We start from the raw sequence: 8,404 nt of genomic DNA on the forward strand, positions 1-8,404 counted from the left end.
GTATTTATAGGGCCAAACAGGTATGAATTCAAACCTTAAAAGGTATGAATTCAAACTGAACAGGTGCACTACTCAAAACAAACAGATTCGGTTTTAAACTGCTACAGATCTGTTGGCAGTTTTCTGGACAGATAACTACCCAGCAGTTTGAATTTGTCCGAAATTAAACCTGTTCGGGTTCAACAGATAAGACCTGTTTGAACTGTTTTAATAGTTGTGGAATTTATCTAAAAGAGGCACAATATTATGAACAAAATGTTTTTTGAATTTCAAATTCAAATTTGGAATTAAATTCTCTCAATAATTTTGAAATAAATTCAAAAGATTTTTTGTTCAAAAATTAATATTAGAACCGACCCGACCCGACCCGGCTCGGACGGCGGCGGCGCACGCGCGTGTGTGGTGGTTTGGGCTAAGGTTCACTTTGTCCATAACTCCTCCCTTCTACAAACTTGGGATGCCCCTTGGGGCCCAACCCAAGTGTTGTAGGCTAGAGTTTATATACTCAACAAAAATCTCTTAAAGTTTCAATGTAGAACAAGCTTCACAAGGAAACCCACATTTAAAATTTAAATGTTCAATTCCACGAACTCGAAAACGACATCAACTTCCCATTCACCCATAAATGGTTTTGACATACCGTCTTCACCGTGTGACTTGCCACGCGACAAGGAACACGTCACCTTTTCGGACCCACCCCAAAAGACGTTTGAGGCCCATTCAATTTTGGGCTCAAAGATGGCCCAAAATAAGCCTATATTAAACCATTTTTCCAACAATCCTACACATGAATGGAATTTGATGGAGAGAAAATGCAACAACATGACCTAAATACAGAGAGTATAGAAATTGAAAATATCCTGCAAAGGATAGGTAGCTTTTGGCTTTAAACCTTCCTTTGTGAGACACTATCGGATTTACTAGCCAACCAGTGAACATGATGTCTTGAACTGTTTAGCCGTTTGTGTAAATCAAGACAATAGAAGTCACACAGTATATCCCCATACACAGTTTAGTTCTCACTATTGTGTTCATTTTGGCCCTGAATAACCTGGTCTTTCATGAGTGCTCTAAAGACTTGTAGCCCTTCACAAATCTCATAGAATCGGCCCAGTTCACACTCATATAGGTGATTCTTATGAAGAGTATCCTGCCATACTCCACTAGGTATACCGAGATATAAGAATCATTAAAATTTTACTTAATCTAAAATGCTGTAGACATCACTATTTCATCATAGAAATGGGTAGGAGTTGGACTCCCTAGTGATCCTTCTGAGTCATACACAACTCGGTTGTCCCTTTGAACCTAGATCCTGAGATCTCCAGTCAATTAGGTTGGGTTGCCGTTGTGGTAACTCTTATTTTATAGGCTTAAGTCCCATTTCCCTCGATGAATTCTCAACTAACTTTCTTGCTAACCCTTTGGTTAGTGGATCCGCTATGTTGTCTTTAGACTTCATATATTCAATGGAAATAATTCCATTAGAGAGTAGTTGTCTCATGGTGTTATGTCGACGACGAATGTGTCGTGACTTACCGTTATACATATGACTCTGTGCTCTACCAATTGCTGATTGATTATCACAATGTATGCATATAGTAGGCACCGATTTTTGCCATATTGGAATATGTTCAAGGAAGTGGCGAAGCCATTCTTCCTCTTCCCCTGCTTTGTCTAAAGTTATGAATTTTGATTCCATAGTAGACCTAGCAATGCAAGTCTGTTTGGAAGATTTCCAAGATACAGCCGCCCCATCAAGAGTAAAGACATATCCACTGGTGGACTTTGAGTCTCTAGTATCCGATATCCAATTTGCATCACAGTGTTCTTCAAGTACTGCTGGATATCTAGTATAATTCAGCCCAATGTTACGAGTAAATCAGAAATATCTTAGAACCCTTATAATTGCTTTCTAGTGTTCTACTCTCGGATTACTCGTATATCTACTTAATTTACTTACTGCATAAGCTATATCCGGGCGAGTGCAGTTCATCAAGTACATTAAGCTTACAATAATTTAGACATACTCTAATTGAGAAATACTTTCCTGTACATTCTTAGATAGAAACAAATTAACATCTACAGGTGTTCTAACAAGATGATCATCATCTTTGCTGAATTTATCAAATATTTTCTTAATGTAATGAGATTGTAACAAAGCAAAACCTTTTGATGTTTTGGTAATTTTCATACCAATAATTGCATCGGCAATGCCCATGTCCTTTCATGTCAAAATGTTTATTCAACATTTTCTTGGTAGTTTTAATCATATCATTATTACTACTTATGATGAGCATATCATCTACATAAAGACATACAATAACATAACATTTGTCTGTGTTTTTAATATAAATACATTTGTCACATTCATTAATTTTGAATCCATTTGCCATCATTGCCTTGTCAAATTTCTCATGCCATTGCTTTGGCGCTTGTTTTAAACCATATAATAATTTACACACTTTCTTTCCTTTTCCTGGAACTGAAAAACCTTCTGGTTGTTCCATGTAAATTTCTTCATCTAACTCACCATTTAAGAAAGCGGTTTTCACATCCATTTGATGAATTTCTAGATTGTATAGAGATGCAATGGCAATTAGCATTCTAATGGATGTTATTCTAGTAACCGGTGAGTATGTGTCAAAGTAATCAAGACTTTCTTTTTGTCTAAAACCTTTGACCACAAGTCTTGCCTTGTATTTGTCAATTGATCCATCCGCTTTCAATTTTCTTTTGAAAATCCACTTGTACCCAAGAGGTTTACAACCTGGTGGCAAATCCACCAATTTCCAAGTGTGATTTTGCAAGATGGATTCAACTTCACTATTGATAGGAGCTTCAGGACTGGACATAGCCTCTTTAAAAGTTAAGGCTCATTTTCTAACAAAAATGTTAGAAAATCTGGACCAAAAGATTTTGAGGTTCTAGCACGTTTACTACGCCTAGGTTCTTTTTTCTCATTTTGATCTAACTCTTGTTGTTGGTCATGTTCTTGATCCTGACTAATAATAGCATCATGAGATCTTTTATTGTTACTAGTCTTTTGGCCAGTCTTATTTGGAAATACATGTTCAAAGAAAGATACATTCCTAGATTCAATAATAGTATTTACATGCATTTCGGAATGTTCTGATTTATGAATCAAAAACCGATATGCACTACTATTCTTGGCATAACCAATAAAAATGCAATCAATGGTCTTAGGACCTATCTTAGTCTTTTTAGAACTAGGAATAGCCACTTTAGCCAAACACCCCCACACTTTTAAGTATTTGTAGGATGGTACTCTTCTATGCCATAATTCATAAGGTGTTTGATTCATTTTCTTTCGGGGTACTTTATTTAAAATATAATTTGTAGAAAGTATTGCTTCCCCCCACAAGTTCTAAGGTAATCCAGAGTTTATTAATATGGCATTCATCATTTCTTTTAAAGTCTTATTTTTCCTTTCAGCAATTCCATTTTGCTGAGGTGAGTAAGGAGCGGTGCTTTGATGAATTATTCCATGTTCTTTACAAAATTCACCAAAAGGTGATTCATATTCACCATCTCTATCATTTCTTAGTTTTTTGATTTTCTTACAAAGTTGATTTTCAACTTCATTCTTATATTGAATGAAAGTTTCCAAAGTTTCATCCTTGGTTCGAATTAAATAAACATAACTATATCTAGTATAGTCATCTATAAAAGTGATAAAATATTTTTTCCCACCTCTAGTTTGAATTGATTTAAAATCGCAAATGTCACTATGAATTAATTCAAGTGGTTCCGTACTTTTTTCAATTGAATGAAAAGAAGTTTTGGATAATTTTGCTTCAACGCAAATTTCATATTTATGATTTGAATCAATGTCAAATTAGGTAAACATTCCATATTAATTTATCTACGCAAAAATCCATAATTAACATGTCTTAGTCTATCATGCCATAAATTTGAAGACTCAAGCAAGTAAGAAGAAGATGTATTTTTATTAATAACTGAGGGTACAACGGTCATTACATTTAACTTGAAAAGGCCATTAGACAGGTAACATTTTCCTACATACATCCCATTCTTAGTAAGTACAAATTTATCACTCTCAAATACTAGCCTAAACCCATTCTTACTCAACAAAGATCCGGAAACAAGATTCTTACGAATGTTCGGTACATGCAGCACATTGTTGAGAGTGAGTTCCTTTCCAGATGTCATCTTGAGAACAATCTTCCCTTGTCCATCAACTTTGGAACTTGACGAGTTGCCCATAAAAAGTTGTTCACCATTGTCCACTGTAAAATAAGATGTGAACATCTTTTTATCAGCATTGATATGGCGAGTAGCATCAGTGTTCACCCACCATTCTTTAGGATTTCCGACAAGATTTGCCTCGGAAACAACTGCAGAAAGATTGATGTCATCTATACCATTGAAAATATTGTCCACTTCGGTCATATGGGCTTGAGCAGGCTTCTTGCTTGTTCTTCTTTTGCTTTTGCCTTTGCTACGGCAATCTTTGGCCCGATGTCCCTCTTTGTCACAGATGTAACATTTGTCATTAAACTTGTACTTTTTATTTTCCCTTCCTTTAGAGCCTTGTGATGAACTTTCTCCAAAAGACTTTCGTTTCTTGGTTTTTGAAGCATGTTCTACCACATTTGCCTTAGACTCCATAGGATTCTTACCAGCCCGCTTTTCAGAATTGCGGTTGTCTTCCTTAATCCTCAAACGCACAATTAATTCTTCCAAAGACATTTCTTTGCGCTCGTATTTGAGGTAGTTCTTGAATTCCTTCCAGTCTTGTGGTAATTTCTCAATTAAGGCTGCAACTTGGAAGGATTCACTGAGAGACATGCCTTCTGCGTGAATATCATGCAAAATGAGTTGGAGTTCTAGAACTTGGCTGATCACAGTTTTAGAATTAACCATTACAAAGTCCAGGAATTTGCCAACCACAAATTTCTTTGAGCCGACATCTTCCGTTTTGTACTTTTTCTCCAAAGACTCCCAAAGTTCCTTTGCTGTCTTGATAGGACTGTAGACGTTGTATAATGTGTTGTCAAGTCCGTTCAAGATGTAATTCCGACAAAGAAAATTAGCATGTTTCCAGGCATCAACCGCAGCAACCACTTGCCGGTTAGTTTCATCCTCTTTCAAAATAGGAGCATCCTCACGGAGAAAATAAGCCAGGTTCAGAGTTGTAAGAAAAAACAACATTTTCTGTTGCCATCTTTTAAAATCAGTTCCTGAGAACTTCTCTAGCTTCTCACCGTGATTTACCGGTAGTGTCACAACCGGAGAGGGGGTTGGCGTAATTGCCGCCACCACAGTAGTACTTGTTTGAGCATTTGTTTCAGTAGTCATTAATTCTAAATTATAAAACAAAATTATAATTAGAATTTATATTACACAGAAAATTAAACCAAATTCACAGAATTAAATACTATAAAAATAAAAGAAACAAAAATGTAACTTTTATTTTCTAATTCATTTGGAAATAAAATAAAATTTTATTTAACCAAATTAATTCCACACAGAAAATTAAATTTTTGTAACACTTCAATAAATTAAAATACTGAAACAGAATTTTAATTAATGAATACTCAGAAAATAATTTCTAAAAACCAAAATTAATTTCTGATAAAATTCTACAAATAAATATTCTGAATTGTTAATGATACCAGTATATTACTACTAGTTGTCAAAGAAAATAAACAGTATATTACTACTATCTATCAAATAGCATATAATCACTATTTGTTTTCCCAACCAGAATATTATTTTGTAAATCCACAGAAAATAATTTTCTTAAAAGAAGAAAGAGAAAGGGAAACAAACGAAAAATTCTGTAAAAAGAATAATTCGAATCTGTCTTAAGATTGCTGAAACAATCTTCTGTGTAAATAAAATAAATTGAAACTAATTCAAACAAAATAAAATAATAAACTTACAGAATTTATTTTGTCAAACCAAATGAAAAATAAAAGACCAAGTCGAGTGTGTGACACTCTGTCCTTAAGACAGATTCGCCCCGCTACGGTGCTTACGGTTAAGTGACGTCTATCTCCTAGGATACAATGATCTTCACAAATTTGTAGTAGCACTACACACAAATTTGTACGGCGAACTAAAACCTTGTGTTCTATAACTCTCTGATTATTTCTCTAAATAACTAAGATGAAGAATAATGTAAACAAATAAAATCTGGACAACAAGAACAATATTTATCTGACTGATTTTCAGATTGGTAAAATGTTGGAATATGGTATGTATTTATAGCGCCAAACATGTATGAATTCAAACCTTAAAAGGTATGAATTCAAACTAAACAGGTGCACTACTCAAAACAAACAAATTCGGTTTTAAACTGCTACAGATCTGTTGGCCGTTTTCTGGACAGATAACTTCCCAACAGTTTGAATCTGTCCAAAATTAAACCTGTTCGAGTTCAACAGATAAGACCAGTTTGAACTGTTTTAATAGTTGTGGAATTTATCTGAAAGAGGCACAATATTATGAACAAAATGTTTTTTGAATTTCAAATTCAAATTTGGAATTAAATTCCCGCAATAATTTTGAAATAAATTCAAAAGAATTTTTGTTCAAAAAATTAATATTAGAACTAGGGATAGCAATTTAAACCCGGCCCGACGGGGACTCGCCTCCCTGACCCCGATTCGAGTGGTTTTTCCCCAAAAAATACCCTAAACGGGCCGGGGATGGTATTTAAAAATGAATCCCCGATCACTTTCGGGCTAGAGACGGTGATACGTTTTCCAGTCCCGTCCTCGGTCCGGCTCCAGCCCCGGCCCGACCCCCGGCCCGACTCCCGCCCCGTTTCTCCCCCGAAATAAAATTACTACTTCACCCCTGTGTATATATATATATATATATATACGTGTCTTTATCTTGGCAGAGCCACTTCGCTGCTGCGTGAGAAAAATGGAGTGAGAGGGAGCTGAGTGAGAAAAATGGAGTGAGAGGGAGGGAAGGAGGGAGAAGAGAGGGAGAGAGAGAGAGAGCCGATCCTCCGCCGTCGCCGATCTCCTCCGCCGAGAGAAGAGAGCCGTCCTCTTGACAGCGCTGATGTCCTCTACCTACTCCTTCGCTGATCTCCTCCTCCGTCCTCCTTCGACGATCTCCTCCTTTCCTCTGCCCCTCCTCTGCCGACTTCTTCGCCGATCTCCTCTTCACAGCGTCGCCGATCTCTATCCCTCTGTCTTTCTCTGAGTTATACACACACATATATATGTATACATATTATAGATTGAAGCTTAGATCTTGAGATCTATTCTATGATGAATCGATGATGATAATGTTGTTGATCTGTTTTTTTTTTTTTTTTGGATCTGTTGGTTTTTTTTCTCTGTTCTATTCTGTTTTTTTTTTTTTTTTTTATGTTGTTGGTGATGATTCATGATGATATGTTGGTGTTGATCGCTCTGTTTGTCCATGTTGATCTTCTTTTTTTTGATCCTTCAGCTTCAAAGCAGTTTTTCAAAAAAAAAAAAAAAGGTCATGGGTTGTTTGGGGTAGGGGAAACTCGATCCCCATTAGGGGGCGAGGGCGGATATAGGTTCCCCGTCGGGGATCGGGGCCGGGGACGGGGGGATTTCCACCATCGGGGATCGGGGACGGGGAGCGTGATCCCCGGCCTTGCCCCGCCCCGTTGTCATTCCTAATTAGAACCAACCCGACCACAACCCACACCCGGCACGGCTTGACCGGACGGCGACGCGCGTGTGGTGGTTTGGACCAAGGTTCATTTTGTCCATAACTCCTCATTTTTACAAACTTGGGGTGCCCCTTGGGGCCCAACCCAAGTGTTGTAGGCTAGAGCTTATATACTCAACAAAAATCTCTTAAAGTTTCAATGTGGGACAAGCCTTACAAAGAAACCCACATTTAAAACTTAAATGTTCAATTCACGAACCTGAAAACGACGTCAACTTCTCATTCACTTATAAATGGTTTTGACGTACTGTCTTCACCGTGTGACTTGCCACGCGGCAAGGAACACGTCACATTTTCGGACTCACCCTTAAAGACGTTTGAGGCCCATTCAATTTTGGGCTTAAAGATGGCTCAAAATAAGCCTATATTAAACCATTTTTCCAACACTTTCTCTTCTTCTTCTTCTTATGTTCTTCTTCTTCATCTGACCATCGCAGCCATCCTTTTTTTCTTTTTCGATCATCGCACAGCCATTTGTCCTCGCAGCCACCATTTTTCTGTTGCCTTATTATATCACGACCATTACCATCATCATGACTACTTTTGTAGTCCTTCGTTGCCACAACCTACGGTTCTCTCTCTCTCTCTCTTGCTCGTTTTTCGCTGTGGTGGTTCAGGTGGGTCTAGTTCGTGGTGGGGCTAGATGGGAGTGCGAAGCATGGCTGGGTTGTGATGAGGCGTATCAAGACGC

The sequence above is a fragment of the Camellia sinensis genome, chromosome 9, assembly GCF_055761805.1.
Source record: "Camellia sinensis isolate YWXY chromosome 9, ASM5576180v1, whole genome shotgun sequence".
Taxonomy (NCBI): domain Eukaryota; kingdom Viridiplantae; phylum Streptophyta; class Magnoliopsida; order Ericales; family Theaceae; genus Camellia; species Camellia sinensis.